Here is a 16,852-nt window from a genome sequence, read left to right as displayed (position 1 = left end):
CTCTAGATGGCGTGAATGTAAAGCGCGTCACACACGGTGAAGATACTACCTATAATATTTTATCTAATCTAGTAATATTTTATATTACAGTATCTTAAGGTATCCGGTATCAGCGTTCTGACCATCATTTTTCTTGTTTCGCTGTAGAACCGCCATCCTGTTACAAATGACCCACAAAGGAGAATGACCACGGGTGGTATCGGTAAAATTTTAGTTGTGCCACGTATTCGTTATATTGTTAATTCCTATTTGTATTTATAATGATCATATGTATCAATATTAAGTCTTAATTAAACCGGATAAATTGAAATAATAGTAAAAGTAAAAGTTTTTCTTTTGAAACATGTATGAACTTTCGCATTAGTAGGAAGTAGGATTGTTATAAAAATAAAAGTTATATTTGTTGGCGTAAACTATTTTATTGTAATTTTGGGAAATAAATAATGTCAAAATTGATTACCTACAATAAAACGCAGTTTTATTTTATTACCTACATTACACTATTGTTTTTTTTTTATCAAAACATGTATTTGAAGTAGCAAATATGATATTATGCTGATCCAAGCATTTTCACTCAAAACTAATATCACTAATGATTTGTAAAAGTAAATTATTTCAAAATACATTTCATAACCAACAAGTAAGAATAATTATTCATACAACAACAAATCAAAAACACTATTTACTATGGAAAAAAAACCAGGAAGGTGAAAAACATATTTACGATTTCGATGCACTCGACTTTTAGTAAAATAATAGGTAAAAATATTATTATGGTTTTGATCACAGACATATCTGTGGTTTTGATATTAGCTACTAGTATCAGAAAGCTGCGTGTTCAATGCACGTCGGGGTCCCACAACTGTGGAGGAAGGAAGGTAGAATACCTCCATCGAATAAGTGAAGTTTCTCGACATACTCGATTTGCCGGCCGGCCTCAATGAAGATTGTCCGAAAGTTGTATATGTGCTCTATAACGAAAAAATTTCGCTAGCGCGATTCAGAGTGAGGTGTCGTACAATATACCTAATGAAGTTTTTCATCTTTTTATTTTACTGCAAATACAAAATAAAAATTAAACAATGGTAATGTAAATTCTAAACAAACTACTACCAAAATACAATTAGAACAAAAATCATTTGACTTGTTTATTTCACCCAGAGGCCAGAGGCGGCTCGTGACAAAATTGTATAGGTGTTCACTTGAAATAAAACAACGAAAATACAATAGCGTTCGGGATGATTTATTACAAAAAAATGAGCACCACATTTTATAAATGTCTATAACACTAAAAATTACAAAGTACAGGCTATTTCAAAACGAATTCAATGACTAGGTATCAATAATTAGTAAATCACCGAATTTGCATTCGCGAGCGTAGGTATCCATAGTGTTTGTCACTGACGGTCACTGACCTCTATAACTTATAGTTATAGAGGTCAGTGGTGTTTGTTGTGTAAACATGTATGTATTTGAGTAGTTAGTAGCATATTATATTCTGAATTTCTGATCCATGCCTATTCACTCAAAACTAATAACACTAATGATTTGTAACAGTAAATTATTTCAATAGGTAGGTATTTGAACATTTCCCAACAAGACGTAAGAATAATTATTCGTAGGTATACAAGATACAATAACAAATCTAATACACTATTTATTATTTTATTATTTACTAGCGGTCCGCCCCGGCTTCGCCCGTGGTACATGTTTACGTTTTCTCTCCATAAGAAGTAATAGCTAGAGAGCTAGCGCAAAGCTACCTGTATGTATTTGACCAGACCTGGATTTTTGTGTGTTGATTCCCCTATACCTACTATACATGAGATGAGGAGTCACTAAGCCCAGAGTGGTGGACGGGGCGCGCGCTTAGGTAAGACAGGTGGAAATTTTTGGCGAACTTTGAAACCATTTGACCACGTCTGCCATTTTGATATTTGAAAATAGATTATTATTACTATCGGAAAATAACAATGGCAGACCATTATCACGCGGATAACATTCTGGCAGACACTTATGAAAGTGCTGAAAAAAATACAATTTTGAAAGTATTTGACCAGATCTGCCATTCATATATTTTATTTATTAGGGTCTTAAAAACTTATTTTCGAAACGGCAGACATTTTCATTGCGTACAGACTTCAGCAGACAACAAAACTTTACAGACTTCAGCAGTCAACAAGACTTAGCTTCTACATGGTCAGATGTATATATGTATTACGTTCCCTGACCTTACATCAATGATTTACTTTATTAATGTTTTTATGGTCATTTACATTTAATTTTGAAAACTATGGAATAAAATTTATAAATTTGATGATACAAAACTAAATATACATTTGTAAAGAATCTCAAATATAAAGTTGTGTTGCAAATAACAAATCATCATTTAAATATTTAGTTTATTTCTTTATTTAAGAAACAATTAACAATAATTACAAAACAACATAAAAAAACACGCATGCATTTATTGAAATGTTCATTCATCATCACTATCGTATGGCGTTGTGTGACTCGTCTTCATAATCCATTGAATCGGATTCTGTAAAAGTAAAACGTAAATTATATAATAAAAGAAATGAGTCATTATAAACTTACCTAGTAAGGCAATGCCTTTGATGTCGCACGATGCCGCGGCCGCGCCGCCAGTGTAGGTACTTCTGCTGCTACATGAAAATATGCTAGGGTTGCAACAAATGGGAAATAAAACAATTGTGATTATTACTATTATGATGTAATCATTTATTCATATTATGTACATTCAAAACAATTGCTATTATTAAATCTGATGTAATTATTTTTTCATAAATATATAATTATTATTAATTACATAATATATTGCACTGTGAAATATTTACGTATCACTTTATTTTTGATGTTCTTAATTGTCTTTTATAAAATTTAAGTGACGCATTCGCATTGGGATCAACAATCCGATAAGAAAAGAATGGAGACAACATATACATAGCTTTGATTTCAATTCTACAGATACAAAATATACAATCTATCTAAAATGATACAACGGATGTTTCCTGCGTTTTCTCGTCAAAATACCGAAACAACGTAATTATTGTATAGTAGTTGGGCGTGAAAGTAAAAAAACAAATGAAAAGTGTTTTCCATATGATTATTTATTAAATTTACGCGATTAAGAATAATTTCAACGATACAATTTAGTAACCGAGAATTCAGAGGATTAAAGAAAATACCTGCCTGATCATTTTATCAAACTCTAAAAGAATTATGGTTATTTCGCATCACTCGGTTTATTAGTTTGGTAATAATTATTAAAGGTAGTTACAACCCTAGCCATTGAGTCGAACGGTAGGCAACACAATATCGACTTTGTGCGGGTACATATGGTACATTTCTTCTTGCTGTGAAGCGTAATTATTATTATTAAGATTTTTTAGGCTATTTTGAATCAGCTGTTCTAATTTAATTCTAGAAATTTATTAAAACGTGATTTTTTTAAAAGTATATTATGAGTTTATAAATACCTCAACCAATAGTTATTGTGTCCTATCCTCATTTCTTTATATCTTGGTAGTTAACTAAAGTGTTAAATTTACATAACCTCAACAACAACATTTACACTGCCACTGCACTAAAACTAAACTAACTAGCTCTCTAGCTATAAGAACCATCCTCGTACTTCAAGGGATATAATAAAAAAAGAATTATCGAAATCGGTTCAGCCGTTCTCGAGTTATGCGCTTACCAACACATTTTGCGATTCATTTTTATATATAAGACTAGCGGTCCGCCCCGGCTTCGCCCGTGGTACATGTTTACGTTTTCTCTACATAAGAACCATCCTCGTACTTCAAGGAATATAATAAAAAAAGAATTATCGAAATCGGTTCAGCCGTTCTCGAGTTATGCGCTTACCAACACATTTTGCGATTCATTTATATATATATACTAGCGGTCCGCCCCGGCTTCGCCCGTGGTACATAATATTTACGTTTTCTCTACATAAAAACCATCCTCGTACTTCAAGGAATATAATAAAAAAAGAATGATCGAAATCGGTTCAGCCGTTCTCGAGTTATGCGCTTACCAACACATTTTGCGATTCATTTTTATATATAAGATAAGATTATGTGAAAATAACCAGGAAGGTGAAAAACATATTTACGAAAACATAGTAACATAATATGGCTGTCGCTACAATAATTATATTTCAATTTTATCTTTTTATACCTAGTAGAACTGGCCGACGAATAAAAAAAACGTATTAGAATAAATACAATAAATTACGGAACAAAAAAAGGATTGTAACTGAATTAGGTATGTTTGTTTCTGGGCGCACCGTTTTCGACGACGCGACGCGCGACGTAAGCGTATAGGTATAGGTACCTACTTTGCTAAAACAAACTAATAAAATTGTGTGTCTGTCTGAAAATTCGGAAAAGCATATTTTGCAAGTTTGTAATTACTTTGATAGTTTACCGATTTATAATAATTGTAATTGTAATTGTATAATATATAATTTGCAATGTGGTGAAATTTCATAAAAATCACGGGCCAATTTTTTGTTTTGAATCCCACCGAAAATATAATTGCGTTATTAGAATAATTAATTACTATACCTACCCACGATCAATTATTACAATATAGTCTCAAATGCATACTAGAGAAATATTGCAATTTGATTCAATTAAAATGCATAGCATACAAAAATAAATTCACAACACAAGAAATTCCGCGCGCAAATCATAGCGCGTGTCAATGAAATCAAGAATGTTTTATATCAAGCCGACGCGGACGACGACGCGACGCCGAACAAAAGTACCTACGACGGACGACCACGCTTCGAGTTGCCAAACAACATGAGTAATAAATTGTTTACAAAAAAAACAAGTTTTCCATTTTTCTGTATGAGTAGACAGAACTTCAAAACGCCACCTGCTACGGTTTATATTATGAACGATTGTTATAAAAATAAAAGTTATATTTGTTGGTGTAAACTATTTTATTGATCAATAATTTTGGAATTTAAAATTGTCAACATTGATTACAATAAAACGCAGTTTTATTTTATTACACTATTGTTTTTTTTATCAAAACATGTATTTGAAGTACCTGCTGATCCAAGCATTTTCACTCAAAACTTATATCACTAATGATTTGTAAAAGTAAATTATTTCAATATACATTTCATAACCAACATGTAAGAATAATTATTATTATTCCTACCTACAACAACAAACCTAAAACACTATTTACTATGGGAAAATAACCAGGAAGGTGAAAAACATATTATTATTTACGATTTCGACGCACTCGACTTTTAGTAAAATATAGTAGGGAAACATAATATTATGGTTTTGATTTTTGCTACTAGTATAAGAAAACTGCGTGTTCAAACTACTTGTTTGTCTGTCTGAAAATTCGGAAGTACTTTGGTAGTTTACCGATTTATAATAATATTGTATATATCGTTGTTTAAAAAATATTCAAACACAATAAAATATGATATATGTACTGATTTATCACTGGTTTCAGTGATGAACTGATGAGTCAATTATAGCCACTATACTTTCGTCATACGTGTGTATGATTGATGTGATTTGCAACGTGGTGATATTTCAGAAAAATCACGGGTCAAATTGTCCCACCGACAATATAACTGCGTTATAAGAATAACTATACCTACGATAAATTATACATAATACAATATAGTCTCAAATGCATACTAGTGAAATATTTTATTTGAATCAATAAAATAAAAAAAATAAATAAAAAATAATAATAATACAAAAATAAATTCACAACACAAGAAAATCCGCGCGCAAATCATAGCGCGTGACAATGAAATCAAGAACTTTCGAGCCGACGCGGACGACGAAGGAGCCTAACAAAAGTACCTACAATCATAGGCGGCTCGTGACAAAATTGTATGGCCGTGTTCACTTGAAATAAAACAACGAAAATAGGTACCTACAATAGCGTTAGCAGTACAAAAAAAATGAGCACCACATTATAAATGTCTATTTATACACTAAAAATTATAGAGTATTTCAAAACGAATTCAATTATTATTTAGCAATAATTAGAAAATCCCCGAATTTGCATTCGTGATCGTATTCATAGTGTTTGTCTACACTAATATTATAAAGAGGAAAACTTTGTTTGTTTGTTTGATTGTAATGAATAGGCTCATAAACTACTGGACATTTTACCAATGTTTGCAAGTTTGTGGTTACTTTGATAGTTTACCGATTTATAATAATTGTATACTTATATCATTGTTTAAAAATATTCAAACACAATATGATATAGGTACTGATTTATCACTGGTTTCAGTGATGAACTGATGAGTCAATGTTAGCCACAATACTAATCACTTTCGTCATACATGTGTATGAACTATGATTGATGTGATTTGCAATGTGGTGAAATTTCATAAAAATCACGGGCCAATTTTTTGTTTTGAATCCCACCGAAAATACATATATTACTAATTGCGTTATTAGAATAATTAATTACTATACCCACGATCAATTATTACAATTTACAATATAGTCTCAAATGCATACTAGAGAAACATTGCAATTTGAATCAATTAAAATGCATAGCATACAAAAATAAATTCACAACACAAGAAATTCCGCGCGCAAATCATAGCGCGTGTCAATGAAATCAAGAATGTAATTTTATATCAAGCCGACGAGCGACGACGCCGAACTAAAGTACCTACAGTACCATTTACCTTCAGTGTACGTAATACAGTTTACAGACCTACGACGGACGAACAATAATGAGTAATAAATAAAAAAAACATAGTTTCTAAGGTCATTAGTTTTATTTTATTTTATTGTTATTTTCTTTGAACGATTGGAAATGAAATTACTCAATTTTTACACAGAACTTTGATTTATTAGAATTATGCTCATTATGCATAAGATAACGAACGCGAATGCACGACATCTAGCGCGTCAATGTCTAAACATCGCCTTTCGTTTAGACATTGACGCGCTAGATCTGTAATAAGTATATAGTCTATGCGCTAGATGTCGTGCTTTATGTCGTGTTTCGCTTGGCAAAAGTCACGCACACTACTGTAGAAGTGTCAAATTTTTCCGGTATTTTACTGTTGTTTTTCTAAGTAAATATTGTAAATTATTGATTAAAAAGGTCGAACGCGCACACATTTCATTATAGAGAAGTGATAAAATGATTAGTTTTAAAGAAATAGTGTCTGTGTTAAGTGTTTAGAGGTAATCAAAAATGTATGGAGGGACGGTCGGAACATCAACCTTAAAGCTGTCTCCGGTATAATTCACAAAATGTGGTATTATGCGTAGTGCCAGCCTCAAATGTAGAATGCATCTCTTTTCATTTGCGATCGGAGTGCTTTCAACGGTTCGCACCTAAACGTAGACGTTTATAACAGTTAGTGTCTACGAGTTTTCGGGTTTTGTTTGTCTATGTTTTGAGTAGTTTCGCCTTTTATATATTCCGTATATTTATACATGTAGACATCTAGAAAAAGTGGCTCTTTTGTGTGTGAAATTATGCATCTCTGTGCAGGAGTTTCCTTTTTCCATCCTAATTTCTGAATACCTCAACAATTTTGAATGTATGAGGTATCATTAGAATTGTCTGTGTTACATCCCTTAGAATGTGAACACCTCTTGTTGGTAGCTACAATTACTGCTCAGTCAACTTAGTGAAATACTTTGTTGCGAGTTTTCATAAGCCTACTTATAACTTTAGAACATTTGCAATTGTACCTTAAATGTCTGCCCAAACATCCATTATTCTGAACTCTTCACCAATTTTTGCTTTCCTTGATACTTTATACAAAAAGCACACACATTCACATTCATTGCCACTTTATTGTATAAAAGACAAAAAGATCCGATCGACCGTCACATTTTTAGCCACATATCACAAGCCTGTCAACATTTGAACCTCCCCGGCCGTACAGAGCCCGCACGTAAATATATCGCAAGGAAAGTCCGGGTCCCAGCGGCCGAAATAAACTGCTCACAAAAATATCCAACAGACCTCGGCTATAGACCTCTTGGAAAGGTCAGTGACGCCCTTGAACTTGGGCTGAAGATTCTGTTAGGGGTTACACGCGAATATGTGAAGTACCTTAGTTCGGAAACGACATTTTTTGTAGACTTTACTTCCTAATTGTTGCTGTACTAATAGACATTTTTTTTCCAATTTCGGATTGGATTTATACGCTTTCATCAAACATACAAATACATTCGTATATACTTTATACCACAAAGCTTTTTGTAACAAAGTTTAACCCGCTCGTACAAATTATGTTGCCTAAATGCCATAATAAAGACTCATTCTCAACTTAACAAAATACAAAATAATAAACTTTACCCAAAATGCGCCCACACAGAGTGCAGGCTGCAACAGGTAGTGGTCATCTAGCTAAGTGCAATTAGGTTGCATTTTGTTTGTTGTATGTTTCTATGTGAATGCACAAAATGGAGTGCTATAAGGACGGAGAGATTTTTTCATCCGTTGTAGTTGTAAGGGTACATGTATTGTATGATTTTTTTTATTCAAATTTAACTGAACGTAAACTTTATAAATTGCACATATAGATATTTAAAAATAACTCATATAAGTAGAGCTTATTTCTAACTGAATCAATAAAAATGCGTGTTCATTTGTTTGGTAACATTCAACCATTCACATGTAACGGAAATAAATTAATATGTCCTAACCGATTCGCATTATAACCCTAATTATTCTTTATTTGCTAAAGCACCAACAATTTACTCTGCGGATGTTGTGACTCACTGTATGGAGTTAGGACAATGTAATACTGAATCACGGTTCGCGCGAATTCCAAATTTATGCCTGATTGACATTGACATTTCATTGTGTGCCAGTTTTCACTTTCTTTTTTTTTGTATTTACATGGAAGTACGAATTTCGCGCGATTCCAGTCTTAACATGAAGCGAGTGAACTAAAATAAAACAACATCTTTTGATTTTTTATTTCTCTTTGTTTTATACGAGTTCGTTTTTAAATCTTCGTCCAGATTAATTAAGTAAGACTGATACGAATCGCTCGAAGGTCCTGAATACCTTAATCAACGATTAACATCTATTCTCCAATAAAAAACAAACAGTCCTTTCCTAGTGGTAATGTGACGTGCGTCAGAGCCGCGGCATCATCGCGTATCCGGCACTTGTCAACGGAAGGCGGCACAATCTGTTGAATTAAGCGCATTTGCTCGCTGCACGGATTCACTCACGAGTGCCTGTGAAGGATGTCAATGATTTTCACGTATTGCTCCTTGGGAAACATCCGTGCGGACTGCGGACTGGATGATACTGTGATATTGACGCGTGTATGATCCGTACTGACCTAGAGACAAGATTAACATAGATATTTGGTAAAATATTAATCGACTGCCGTTTATATCTAGTTGTGGCTAGTGTATCTGTATAGTGATGCATCAATGTATTAAATTATAATTTACTAAGTATCTTTATGAATAAAGACTATAAACAGGAGGGAAGGTTAAAATTTCCCTCGAATATTCGTCTTATTATATACGAAATGAAACAGAAAAATAAATCCTTTATTGATATGATGTTACTTAAGTATTAACACGTTATTTCTATTAATTAAATAACGTAATGTTTATATTCGTTTCTGAGATTTTAATTCAACTGCGTTCTGAATACAATATCTTAATAATCTTTTAATTATGAATAGTTACGACGTTTCATGTGATTCTTTAGAAATGATTAAATACAACAAATATGAACGTTTATCACTTCAATAACATAAAATCTAAAACACGGTCCTACATAATTCCTATCAAAGTTATAGCAAACAAACAAAATTACAACCATTTCATCAAAACGCAGAAAAATAAAAAAAACAAGACACCACAGCTTATAAATTTCCCAAGCCATAAAGAAAAATACTGGCACAGAGTAAAAAGCATAAAGAAAAGAAAAACAACTCCATAGTCTATACCTCTAACAAGTGTAATGCGTACCACGTCAGCCAGTGATTGCTCTGAATTGGTCTTCCGTTAGAATAAAAAGCCGTGTCCTCGCCGCTCTAAACAATGGCCAATCTGTTCGCTGCCCGTCAATTTAACAGCTATATTACGATTTATAGTCTATCAATTTTAACCATACGAAGACAATGTCTTTGCACAAAAAGTTTACTCCTTAAAATTCGATAAGACAAAAAATAATCTTGTTTCAACGTTGATTTCAATATCTCCACTATTTACTTGTGAAAGATATGACTGTAAATACCATAAATATACGCCTGTATAGTTTAATGCAGGAATAAAAGTGTAGGTATCAGAATAAGGGATAATAAAATACACAACATCGAACGAGCTACGCAATTCACTACCCCGCTATTGATCCGATGCATTCAACACATTCTTGTCAATATTAATATATTGTGAGAGAGAGGCGCGTGTTTTTAAGTCGTACATATGACCGTTTACCACGTTTATTCTATTAATAATAAAATAATTTTGTTTTTAAATGAATTAAAGATGAATTTTATAATTTCGGAGTAAGCTTGGAGACTTACTTTTTTGGTCTTTTATTTGTATCAATCAAGGATTGTATAATTTTTCCACATAGTACATTAAATGATTTATAACATTAACTTTAACATGGAATTAAGTAAATACGGGTAGGTACGTATAAAACGTAGCAAAACCTGTTGTATCGTCAACAAATAGATCGGTTTCCCTCAAATAAATACGCAATTGCAACATAACGAGGGTTTTTCTGGCCGATTTGCGCCCCTCGCCTGTTAACCAAATAATACCTGAGTTCCACGACCTTGGCGAGGGTGGATGAGGGTTATGATATTCCAATAATCAAGTTTTCTTATCATCACATGATTGGAGGAATCGAAATCTTTAATCGAACGTTTATTGGAAATATTTTAATTTAAATACAAATTATGTTGAATTTATTTACCAAAATAAATAATCATAGCGTGAAAAAAGAAATAAGTACATAGAATAGGAATTCGTTGTGAAACAACAATAACGTAAAGCTCAAACGAATCAAAAGCTTTTATCTCGAGTACGCCATCTGTCGACGAGTAGCGGCACTAATCAGAGCAACAATCCGTTGTAAATTACTAACGGTTTGCAAAATGGCGCACCGTCAAAATGAAACAAAACAAATTCCAATTAGCCTCGTTATTTTTACTGTACAGATTAACGTACGAGATTATCTTGCGGTTTCATTATCTTTTACGATATGTAGCACCTGCCGTTGTAACCGATTTTAAATAACTGCCGTTTCCATCCATCATGTTATGACAATTTCAGCAAATCATCGCTCTGCTGTTTTAAAACGGTTAATTATTTAACTTTTAACTTGTCTTGAATTAGCATCTGATAAATTAACTTTATGGAGTTTAAAATGTATGCTTTTTTTACTTTTGATTTAATTATTTTTGGAAATATTGCTCACTGTTTGCATAACAATGACAAAATGTTTTTGTTATAATTTTGAAGTAATTCCAAGCGTTAGCGGTAAATCTTTCTAACCTCAATAATACAAAAATCAATGATGGAAGGCTATAAATATTTAATTTTGCAATCTATTGCGTGTTTGACCTGCCCCAACAGTGGTACGGGCCCACGCATTCGATCTACTACGTCTACCCACGCTCACAATATTACAAACACTTTTTATACTTTTATCGCATGAACAGAAGTGATATTAGAAAGCACCTTAATTAAATAAGCGTATACAAACTACCATATAAAAAATTACTGGAAATAATTTATTTATTTAGGCTTATTAATATGTAAAACAGACAAATTTAATATATTAATGAGTTTCAGCTCAGCAAGTAAATAATAATTGTAATAAAACAAGGTCATTACTAGGAGTCTTCTGATATCTATTATAATTTAGTGGCAACCGGTTATCAAACAGCTGCGAATATAACCGTCTTCAATGTTTATTCATGAAATCATTTGGATAGACGAAAAATTATTCTGTCAGGTTTACTTATAAGGATAATTACAAAACCTGCGATTTGAATGAGAATAGACAATAAAGGACAGACGCGTGAGTGAGAGAGACAGCGTATTAACATTAACAAATGTCGTTTGCGTCTAACACAAAAACAGGAGTAACGAACGCCAGGTGTGACCTGATGCCATGTGCTCGTGGTAACAGAAACTATATTTATACTAGTTTCCGACTCTTAATTTGTCTAGCTGCTTAAAAATGTTTGTAATAATAATTAATCGAGCGCTAATTTTAAATACGTAATTTATTTTATGGCATTTTTGAGGACAAGATCGCGTATCGATGTCTATAATTAAAATTATTATTATAACATGATTGGATATGAAGTTTGGTTTATCATAATAATTATTTTTGTTTGATCGCTCTTATTGAAGCTATTTTAAAAATAATATTAGTATAATAATAGCACTTCGTAAATAGGTAACATTTTGTTGTATTGTATGTTTAAAATACATTTGATTCAACGCCATCTACCGTGAAACGTTATAACTACAAAGTGAACAGCGTAAACTGCCCCCTAGCGTCAAATAGCAAATCTAACGTAACTTGGACGAAACTGTTCGTGTTACTGTTTCTTTATGACAAAAATAGGTGGCGCTGTTTTATAAAGAGTGAAATTTACGTTTTGTTTTGCAGCACTATTTTATGAAAAACAATAAGCCAGTTTAAATTAAGAATGCATTTAAGTTTTTTTTTTCATTACTAAAACACTAATCTGTCGCCATCTAACCCAATTCCATTGCATGTATGTCTATTAATTTTCCCCTTTATTTTGTGTTAACATTCTCCTTTATTTTACTTTATTTTGCTTTATGTTAAGTCTGTGGTGTGTCTGTGTTGTTGTAGCTTATTTTGGCGCCGGACGGGACGTTGCAGACGGTCAAGAGTGAGTCGCGGCGTGGTCGGGGCAGAGGGCGCGCTGCGTCAACTCCTGTGAGTACACCTTCCTTACTTTTGTTTTCTTTCTTTCTTTTATCCCTGTTTGAGTTAACATTACCATCACACATAATAACAACTTTATATTTTTGATATCGCATTATGGAATTCCTTAGAATTCCTAACAAATATCTACCTATAAATCATCGATTAAGGAAGAATAATGAAAAACGTAATGATATACCAACGTAACTCAGGTGATGATTACCTATGTCTTACAATGCAAACAGAAATTTTATATAAAAGTAGCTAGGTGACCTGCAAGAGAACTGATAAAAACTTTGCAACTTTGTTATAACTTTCGAACGCTGCAGTGGCCAGTGCTTCAATGAAACCTAACTATAGATTACTATGGAGTACAACAAAACATTGAATATGCATGGTATTCGATTTACGCATATAAACTTTCTACGAAACAGCTGGCTATTCGGGTCAGCTGACAAATCATTCAGGTCGCATCTATTAGCGGACGATATAAATCAAAAAAAAGCGGGTCACTCTCGCTTTCGCCCCAATATGGGAATAAAGTCACCTATTTTCGTAACACCGAATGTTTTCAACCGCTGCAAAACAACACGGTTCTACGAGATTGTAGATATACATTGCGGGCTTGGTACCGATCGTCACTGGGGCGGTGCGTTGGGGGCGAGTAATGTATGAGATATTTTTTCCGTTCACGTTCGCTTCCGGCGTGACACCTGTTCAATGGGTGCATTCTGAATTGCAAATTGTTATGCAATTTCCGAGCTATGTTTTGCATTTTATGCATTCAATCGAACTTTTTTCCGTTCGTACAAGTAAATTAATCGCCCTATTTGTATTTATTATACGTCTTAAAATGACTAATTAAACAGAAATCTCGAAGTATTGATGTATCTTGGTCGGCCAATCATTAATTTAAGTAAGTAAAATCTTATCATCTATTATTTTAATTGACTTTCTGCATAACTGTAGAAATAATTGGACAAAATCGATGGAAAGTAAAAATTTATTCAGTAAGTATAATTAATGATATATTTTACAAACTTTTACGTAGGTATGCGTATATCATCAGTAATATTGATCGATTTTTAAGGTTTCCTTTATAACAAGGAATAATTTTCTATGTAGACATTTATCTCTACTAAGTAGGTATCAAAATGTATGAAGTATATTAAACTACGCACGTACGTACTACGGATTTTGGTAAAAGCTTAAAACTTAAAAAGTAATAAGTGAAAACCTTTTAAATGAAAAATTACAATCGTTCAATTATTAATTTTCTATAATCAGAAACACACACATAAAAGTGCAAACTTTTTAGTTTTTACTCAATTAGGCACCTATTTCTCCAACCAGACATAACAAAAAGACTAGACAAGAACGAAACATAGTCCTTTGACTTATTGCAGTTTCAAACTTTTAAGTATGATTTAGATTGGTATACTTGTTCATGTAGAGACATATCCTGTCTGTAAGTTAAAAATACAGGGTGCATAAGTCTCAACTAACAAGGGAAGTACACACAGTTCTAAGCCCCGGAACACAGAACTTCGACAAAGGCATTCGTTGCCAGAACCGTGAACAAATGATTTGGTTAAAGTTTGCTGTGCCGTGTTTTCTTTGTTGTTGATAATTAATTGATTGGATAATTAACTGATGAAATAATAGATGAATATTTTAATAATTAAAGGATGGACAATTTAAGATTTTGCAGTTGATCAGACCTTAGCGATTGCATGGCCCAAGATAGGGAGTTCAACAAAAATTCAGACGCAATAATCGATAGCGTTGTACTTATATAAATAGAAATTTTATTTTCATATTTTGAAACTAGTTTTTAAGAAGAAAATAATATGTAATTCGCGTCTTCCGTCTTATATGTAAATAAAAGCGAAATATCTATCCGCAGTTGAGTTATGGTAATTAGTTCTCCAGATTGTTAAAGATTTCATTTCCCAGTATTTTGTTAGTGTCACGAACTCAAAGATAACTATATTAAAAATACAAAGGCACTTCCATTGAGAAAACCATCAGAAACTTAGCCTCTAATCAAAACTTTTAAAATGCAAATTTTCTAAGACACCACGTGCTGAGCGACTGAAAATAAAATTTAAATTTCTTGAAATTACAAGAATCAAGGTTTGTTTTTACTCCATTGAAAAGTTACATTTGGGGTTGCATTTTTTAGAGGACGCAATTTTATTTTTTTGATGTGTAGGGGGGGTCAGTATGAAGCTATCACCAAGTTTGTGGGGTCGCCACCCTTGTCCCACGGCCGCCATCTTGAAAATAGCGGTTGATATGGTTTTTACAATATATCTCTTAAACTATTTATTTGATGAAAAACATTGAGAAACATTATTTGTTGCAAATTAAATTCTCTACAACTTTGGTCCAGTAACTTTTTGTCGTTGAACTATAAATAAAAAAGTTATAAGTGAAAATGTTCAGAAATTAGAGATATTTATATTTTTCAATAAAACTTTTTTTTATAATTTTACGAAGAAATGATATCAGACCATTTTTGTAGATTGTTTTTCGAGGAACAACTTTTACCTACAACATTTTGTCATTAAGTAAATAGCTAAGGTTTTACAGCGCTCCGAAGTGAGTACTAATTTTCAGTACTCTGATCTATAGTATACTTATATTATGTGTGTAAATAATAATTTGTCATCAGTAATTGTTTTTTTTTGTTATTATAATATTTTTAATAATTAATTTTGCAATATCATTAATACATAATTAATTATTGAATCTTTTCCCCACCATCCAGGAGATAGAGTCTGGAAGCGCGTTTTTTTTACGTCGAAAAGCAGGGCTGAAATGTTCTGCAGTGTGCTTCCATTGTTGTGGAGTCTGGGAAAAGAGCCAATAGCCAATATATTATGTATAGTTACTACTGAAAAATAGTACTCACTTCTGAGCGCTGTAAAACCTTAGCTATTGACGTAATGAAAAAATGTTGTAGGTAAAAGTTGTTCCTCGAAAAACAATCTACAAAAATGGTCTGATATCATTTCTTCGTAAAATTATAAAAAAAAAGTTATTGAAAAATATAATCATCTCTAATTTCTGAACATTTTCGCTTATATCTATTTTATTTATAGTTCTACGACAAAAAGTTACTGGACCAAAGTTGTAGAGAATTTAATTTGCAACAAATAATGTTAATGATATTTTTTTATCAAATAAGTAGTTTAAGAGATATATCGTAAAAAGCATTCCAACCGCTATTTTCAAGATGGTGGCCGTGGGACAAGGGTGGCGACCCCACAAACTTGGTTTTAGCTTCATACTGACCCCCCCTACATATCAAAAAAATAAAATTGCGTCCTCTAAAAAACTCGAGGTTAGGCCTAAAAAATGTAACATTTCAATGAACTATTTGGAAATTTGTAAAATATTTAAATGATATTTTAACAAAAGAACGTCGCAGAATCTAATCAGTTTGTGCTAGCTAAAACCAAAATACTGGTATATTCTGAAATTCTGTAAAATACTTTTCCGTAAGTTAAACATGATTAAATTAATAAGGCAAAGTAAATAACGTATGCATTTAAAAGTAACAAACAAAGTAAGGTTACTTTTAGAAGGATACAATCGTATCGGTAAAGCTTCAATCGTTAAGTAAACAAAATACTTAAGAGCATTAGGTAGGACTGATAATAAAGTCAAACGTAAACGTGTTCTCTTTAAACTTGAAAGATTTATGATTTCCCTAATGTGTAATGAACAGATAAATGCAGATAAATACAGATTAGTATTTTTTAACCATATTAATTGGCCGCTCTACATAATACGTAGCTGTCTGAACTTTTAAGTTCCTTCCCATTGAATGCGGAAATTCCTTTCAAATATTGTAACCACCTCAATATTTTATTTTCAATTAAAATTTGCAATCATA

General features: G+C 32.3%; 1 protein-coding gene across 1 annotated transcript in view; it reads left to right on the top strand.

The window, feature by feature from the left end:
* The window catches only part of Tet (Ten-Eleven Translocation (TET) family protein), a 91,514-nt gene that overhangs the window by 21,225 nt on the left and 53,437 nt on the right, over positions 1–16,852 (top strand). The gene's annotated exons all lie outside the window — the stretch shown is intronic.

This window comes from Colias philodice, chromosome 11 (assembly GCF_061535455.1).
Source record: "Colias philodice isolate Cphi_HAF_F1 chromosome 11, ilColPhil1 Martin Lab GWU primary, whole genome shotgun sequence".
In the NCBI taxonomy this organism is placed as follows: Eukaryota; Metazoa; Arthropoda; class Insecta; order Lepidoptera; family Pieridae; genus Colias; species Colias philodice.
This window is presented reverse-complemented; position numbering and strand designations above follow the sequence as displayed.